Source organism: Lathyrus oleraceus, chromosome 5, assembly GCF_024323335.1.
Source record: "Lathyrus oleraceus cultivar Zhongwan6 chromosome 5, CAAS_Psat_ZW6_1.0, whole genome shotgun sequence".
Lineage (NCBI taxonomy): Eukaryota > Viridiplantae > Streptophyta > Magnoliopsida > Fabales > Fabaceae > Lathyrus > Lathyrus oleraceus.
In genome coordinates this window covers 53306041-53313174 of record NC_066583.1, presented here as the reverse complement: position 1 = coordinate 53313174, position 7134 = coordinate 53306041, and the positions used below count along the sequence as shown (strand labels likewise).

Below are 7134 nucleotides of genomic sequence, written 5' to 3'. Positions count from 1 at the left end.
CCTTCATCTCTTTGCTGAATGGTGACCTCTACAATTATTATAGCCTACCGTCATCCTTTTGGTGTCGGCGATCCTTGTGGTGATAAGCAATCCTTGTCATTCTGGTTCAATCATCATCCTTTTGATGATGACGTTCAGTTCAATCTAAATATCATCCTTTTGGTGATAGGGATTATGGAGTTTGGTTTAAACTATCATCCTTTTGGTGATGGAGACATTCGGAAAGTCCAATCCCACTGTCATCCTTTTGGTGTCAACAATATTTGAAGTTATTATAACTTATTATCATCCTTTTGGTGGTAACAAGTTTCGAAGTTATGATCTCACCTTCATCCTTTTGGTGATGGTGATTGTTGATTCATTATCATCCTTTTGGTGATAACGAGTCCTGTTGTGTTGTAGCGCCTTCATCCTTTTGGTGATGGTGATTGTCTACTTATTGTCATCCTTTTGGTGATAACAAGTTTTGTTGTTCGATCCTACCTTCATCATTTTGGTGACGGTGATCATTAAATGTTATCGACTTATTATCATCCTTTTGGTGGTAACAAGTTTTGTTGATTGGTCTTACCTTCATCCTTTTGGTGACGGTGACCATTTGAGTTATGGGCTCATTATCATCCTTTTGGTGATAACGGGTTTTGTTTTGATCTTGCCCTCATCCTTTTGGTGATAGCGATCATTGTGTTTGTTTTAGCCTATTATCATCCTTTTGGTGATAACAAGTTTTAAAGTTCTGTCCTTATTATCATGCTTTTGGTGGTAACAAGTTTTGTTGTTGATCTTACCTTCATCCTTTTGGTGATGGCGATCAATTGTGTTGTGTGCTTATTATCATCCTTTTGGTGGTAACAAGTTTTGTCGTTTGACCTTACCTTCATCCTTTTGGTGATGGTTATTATTGACTTATTATCATCCTTTTGGTGATAACAAGGTTTTGTTTTGATCTTACCTTCATCCTTTTGGTGATGGGGATCCTTTGAGTTGTGTGACTTATTATCATCCTTTTCGTGGTAACAAGTTTTGTTTTTAATTATACCTTTATCCTTTTGGTGATGGTGATTGTTTTGAACTTATTATCATCCTTTTGGTGGTAACAAGTTTTATCTTGTATCTTACCTTCATCCTTTTGGTGATGGTGATCAATTGTGTTGTGTGCTTATTATCATCCTTTTGGTGATAACAAGTTTGTTGTGTGACTATACCTTCATCCTTTTGGTGATGGTGATCATTGAAGTTATTGGACTTATTATCATCCTTTTGGTGATAACAAGTTTTGTTGTTGGATCTTACCTTCATCCTTTTGGTGACGGTGATCTTTGAAGTTGATGAGTCAACTATCATCCTTTTGGTGATAGCCTTGATATTATACTCTCGGTAATGGGAAACTTTATCAAAATAACCATCATCCTTTTGGTGACGGACATCATCCTTTTGGTGATGGAGATCTTTGGATTGTGTCTAACTTTCATCCTTTTGGTGATAGCAAGTCCTACTGTCATCCTTTTGGTGCCGGAAAACCTGTTCAGTATTGTCTTTACATCAGAAACGACCTTTGCAAGACCGAGTGTCGACTCGAGGGTTGGCATTGATCGGACGTTCTACCCTTACTACCTTGGTGCTATTCGAATCCATTGCACTTTCTTTCTACATTTCTCCATTGCATTTCAAAGGACAAAATTTGGATCTTTTCGTATTTAATTACCTTCCACCACGAATGTATGAAGACTGTTGTCATTCTTACCTTCTAGTTCAAGATAATTAAATAGGGGCAGCTGTCATACCCCAATTTTGTCCAGACATATTTAAATTTTCATAGAATTTAATTTCATTTTTATTTTTGCATCGTAGGTACAGCATGACATGCATATCGTTCGGCCATAAAAGTTTATTAAAGCCTAGTGTGATTAAATTCAAAAGATTAATCGTGCCCGTTGGTTTAGGATTGGTGATTCATTCAAAGTGTTGGCATGGTTCATTAGCCATGATCATGTGGTCAGTCAAGTCATGTTCAATCATACAGTTATACTTAAGACATGGTCCAACAAAATCCAAATCCAATTTATTTTTGCTCCCATCTTTCAAATCCATTTTTTTGCCAATCCATTCTATATCCACAATAACCATAACTTTTAAATCATTTCATTTTAGCATATTTCAAGTCCACATTTCATGGCCAAAGTCCCAAATAATGGCTTTAAGCAAGACAAGAGTAAATTACAGCAATATTTTATTTACAACAAGGTAATTCAACAAGCAGAACGCATGTACAGCAGTGTCCATGCCGTTCAAATCCAAACTTCGACTGAGCTGCAACATTTTTCAACTTCAGCAAGACAAAAAATGGATAAACTCATGGAATTTGGGGGCATGATCTTTCTGAAAATACCATTGTCAAAAGCATAATTTACAGTTATAGTGGTAACCTCATGATTTACACAAAGTTGTGGCCTATGATCTAAGGATTGGATGACATTACAAAAAGTTCATGTTGGAAGGATTCCCTACAATTCAAGTGAGGGTGGCATTCATAGTTACTTTGAACATTGTGGCACCATCTTTGAGATTGATTGTATGACTTTTCAGTTCAGAGGAATTTGCAAGAATCGTTTTAAGACTGAAGCAGCGGCAAAACGAACATTGGCTCTCGATGGATCTGACAAGGGAGGATTCTTTCTTAAAATCCAACTGTATAAAGCAGCTCAAACCCAAATAAGGTGTGCAATTCCTCTGAATAAAAACCAGGTACAGGTAAAAAATCAGTTGCAGGTTCTAAACCAGGTTCACGGTGAACACGACCAAGACCCGCTGCAAGTCACCAACATGAATTAAATACACTGGTACCATTATCATACAACACAATGAGATATAGGTTATTGCTAAGGCTATAATACCTACAATATTGCCACTCCTCTTGTAAGTCTGCAAGACATTTTCCCGAAAATGTGTGTAACTTGCAGAATAGAAGCCAAACATCATAAGCAACCCAAGGAAGTTTTGGTTAAAGGCTTTTAAGAGAAGGATGAAATGCAGAGGGCAGTGTCCAAAATTCCAAGAAATAAAAGTCCAAACCATCCAAGAAGAATCTTGACTAAACTGCAACCTGCAACATCAATCAATTAACAGTCAAATAGCAAAATCAGACTAAAAGGTTCCCGTTGAGTACAACGGACGTGAGGGGTGCTAATACCTTCCCCTTGCGTAATCGACTCCCGAACCCGAATATGGTTGCGACGACCATTATTACATTTTCTTAAAGGTTTTCTCGATATTTTCCTATTCCTTCATTGGAATAAATAATTTTCGGTGGCGACTCTGTTTCGAACAACATTTTTTCCACGTTCCATCGCGAGGGATCACATTATCATTTTCGAGGTGCGACAGAGTCATACCCCAATTTTGTCCGGGCATATTTAAATTTTAATACAATCGATTTCATCTTTTATTTTGCATCATATGCATAGCATGACATACATTTCATCACGAGAATACCTTACCTTAGTTTCTTATCACTATTATGTCATTTCTGTACTACATGGAAACATGCATTTCATGAAACCCATTTTTGTCCAGTGTGATTTATTATACGAATACGAGGAAAAGGACGTGATGAAAGGATGTTACATACGGTGGGATACTAAGTTGAATCAAGGTCATAAGCAGGTCTCATCATGCAAGTATTGGGGCGAGGAATCCAATAGCATGGCCATGAGCATGTGTGATTACGAGCAATGATTGCTAATGCGCCCCAAGCTGGTTTGCAACTTTGTTGACTTTACCTTTGCTTTGGAAGCATGGATCACTTTAAAAGTTTGCATCTTCTCGAACATAGATGACAAAGGGCAATGAAATTCATGAATAATTCAAAATAAATTCACAACTTTCTTCTTCATCTATATTCGCCATTCTTTTGAGTGATATATTGAGGAGTCTCTTAGAATGGGTAATAAATGGTTATTTATGCATAAACACGGCCATGGACTTCAAGATGAAACATTGTTTGGTTTAGAATTTCGGTTTGAAATCGCATTATTCAAACAAAGTTCTGGGGTAACAGACATATTTATTTCAAATACCATCAATGGAAATACATCATGTTATCGGTTACAAGCAATCCTAGGTTCTGAATAATATTACAGCCAAGCCAAATGAAAGAAATAATTTTCTAAAACCAAAGAATACACATCATCCTGTCATGACAGTCACCCATGCCCTTCCCTGCATTATGCTTCCACATACCGTTTAGGAACCGCAGGGATATCCTCTAGCATCATACTCTGACCTGCAAATCCAAGAGCCAGCAGCGCCGTGCCGTCAGTGTGAACAAGAGTCCATGTGCGCCAGGGAAAAGCAAATGAATACATGGTTTGTTTCTGTTGTCGCCGCCTGCTATAAGTATAGTACCTGCTGCAAGCCAAATCCAAACGTGTATAACATAAACCCAAAACTGCAACCTGCATAAAACTGACCCAACCAAAGTGTCATGAAAATGTCATTAAGCAGCCAACAAATATCACAAGTTAAATTGTTTATAAAGTCCTCATATCAATTACAACATGAAGAGTTAACCATCCTACATCAATAAGTGAATTCTTCACAAACACCACTTCCAAAATTAAGCTGCAGACTTTCCAAGATCCCAATGCGCAAGCTTTTTCTCTTCTCGAGCCAAAGATGAAGTAACAATCGGGACACAGTCTGAACTTCGCTTAAAACCTTGGCCAAAAAAATCAATGATATACACATCCTGAAACATAAACCAAAGAAATCAAGTTACTAACCACCCAAGCCATGACCTTCACCTGCAATCAACTCACACAACCATGAGAACTGTGACTCATAATCACATAGGAAGAAGGTGAGGCCTACGTAAGGGCCAAGACATAACGAGTGCCGCAAGCTTCCGCAATAAAGTTTAAGCTGAACATACCATGATTTAGAAAACCTGGTCTATAAACAAAGACCTGCCACAAGATTGCAGCACAAGACCTGCAGCCTACACAAAGAAATGTTGCTCAGGATCCCACCTTTCACTCATGACGTACCTGTTACAACAGAAGTGGAGAAATCAACATAACTTGAGCTGTTTATCCCAAAAACACGAGACCAAACACAAAAACATGAATACGCAAGTTACCTTAAATAAGTCCCAAAACCCCTGTTTAAGGTTGAATCCAGAGTAAGCCTCAAGGACGATTGTTGCATGACATTTGATTACGGTGTGCTTAAGGTTGAATCCATGCGGATATTTCTCCAGGACCATTCTCATTCATTCTAAACCCCACAAGTCACTTGCCAATCCAAGGTTACAACTTAAGCGCGCCATACTCTGAGCATACGAATGAAAAAACCTGCGAAAAATTCAAGAATTACATGACAGTAAAAGCAAAGTTCTTACCGTGACATGTAGATTTTTCACGGCAGTGAATAAGAAACTCAAAATAAACAACGTGTTTGAGAGATTTCACTACAGACAAAGCTTAAACCTTAATACCTTCATTTTGGGGACCACGTCAAAAGGGAGGACCACCAAATCTGGACGAGATTCTTTTGGCTAACGGATTGATTCATCCAAAGATTTTCCAGCTCATGAAAGAGGAACAGATTGAACATCGTATTGGACTCTATAAAAAGGAGCATTGAACCATTGAAGGCCGAGGAGAAATTTGGCACCGTTACTCTGCAGAAAAGAGTCCAAAACATTTACTAGAGCTCTAAAATTTCTAAGCTTGTTGAGATTTCACACTGAATCTCAACAAGTTTGAGCTAAAAACCACCACCTTGATAGCAACCCCGACAAAATGAAAGAAAATCGCACAAGAAGAAGAACCAGAGATTAAGACAAGAAGAAAGCAGAGCAAGGGGAAACGATAAGGCATACCTTATACACTGCAGATCCGGTTGGTTTATGCGCTTTGCCTTTGTATAGATCCATGACTCTTAGGGCATTTTGATTCTGTTTTGATGTATGGTGATAACTGTTTATTTATTTTTTCATTTGTTGGATGAATTGTGTTTGTTACAAACCATGTGAGGTTTGGTTCCGATTTTGAAGCGAAAATCTGGAGTTTCGGTTTTAGAACGCGAAAGTTGTTTCGCCTCTGTGGACTTCGATCCTTTATAAGCGTTGTCCATTTGAGACACCTAATGTTAGAATCACGTTTGGGATTCAATTTGGGGTAGGATTGATGTTTGAGATTTTAGAAGTCGTTTTAGGTTGTTTAATTTCTGGAAAATTGCTCAAGAACATTCAAGTGTTCTTGAGTGGTATCTAGGATGCTATCCAGACTTTTATGGTGTTTTAATTTTGTTTTGGGAAGGAGAGTTCGGCAGAATAAGGGATATATGAGCATTCACGAATAATCATTTGAATTTATTTTGGTTTATGGGTTTTATGCATATTTAATGGTATTGCATGTTGGTGTAAGCCCTAGAGGCCAATACTTTTGGTACTTGTATCAAATTATTTATTAATAATAAAAGGCATTTTCTTTATTATGGTTGATTAATAAAGTCCCTAGAATAGATAGGCCGTTTAATGTATTAAGTGTGACTTAATCATGAGAACACATTAAACATAAGGGCACTGTTCTTAAAGTATCCGTAGTCGAGCTTTAATGTGAAGTGGGATAACATTAAAGCATTAAGACTATTATGTTTGTAGACTGATGATCACATCTCATGGATCATGGATAAAGAGTTATCAAGTCTTAAACATAGGTATGAATATTAGGAGTAATATTTATACCGGATTGACCCGCTATGAGAATACTATATAGAAAGTTATGCAAAGTGTCATAAGTTATTCTCATGGTGATAATAGTGTATACCACTCTTCGACCTGAAACCACTATGGATTCTAGATGTAGAGTCGAGTGCTTTGTTGCTGATCTAACGTTGTCCGTAACTGGATAACCATAAAGACAGTTGATGGGTACTCCACAAAGCATGCTGAGGGACATGAGTGTCCTAGATGGAATTTGCCAATCCTGCGTAACAGGATAAATGTCTATGGGCCCAATATTGAACTGGACAAGGGTGACACGGTCTATACCTTGTGTTCAATATAGACATAAGGGCAAAGGGGTAATTATACACATAATTATTATCACATGAGGTTTTGTCAGATCACAT

At 37.7% G+C, this 7134-nt stretch overlaps 1 long non-coding RNA gene across 1 annotated transcript; it reads right to left on the bottom strand.

Moving 5' to 3' along the window:
- Positions 1-4900: 4900 nt before the first annotated feature.
- Positions 4901-5614, bottom strand: LOC127083947 (uncharacterized). Its single transcript, XR_007788588.1, has 3 exons — positions 5495-5614; positions 5138-5351; positions 4901-5045 (listed from the first exon to the last, which is right to left on the bottom strand). It is a non-coding gene; the product is annotated as an uncharacterized LOC127083947 (long non-coding RNA).
- Positions 5615-7134: the final 1520 nt, after the last annotated feature.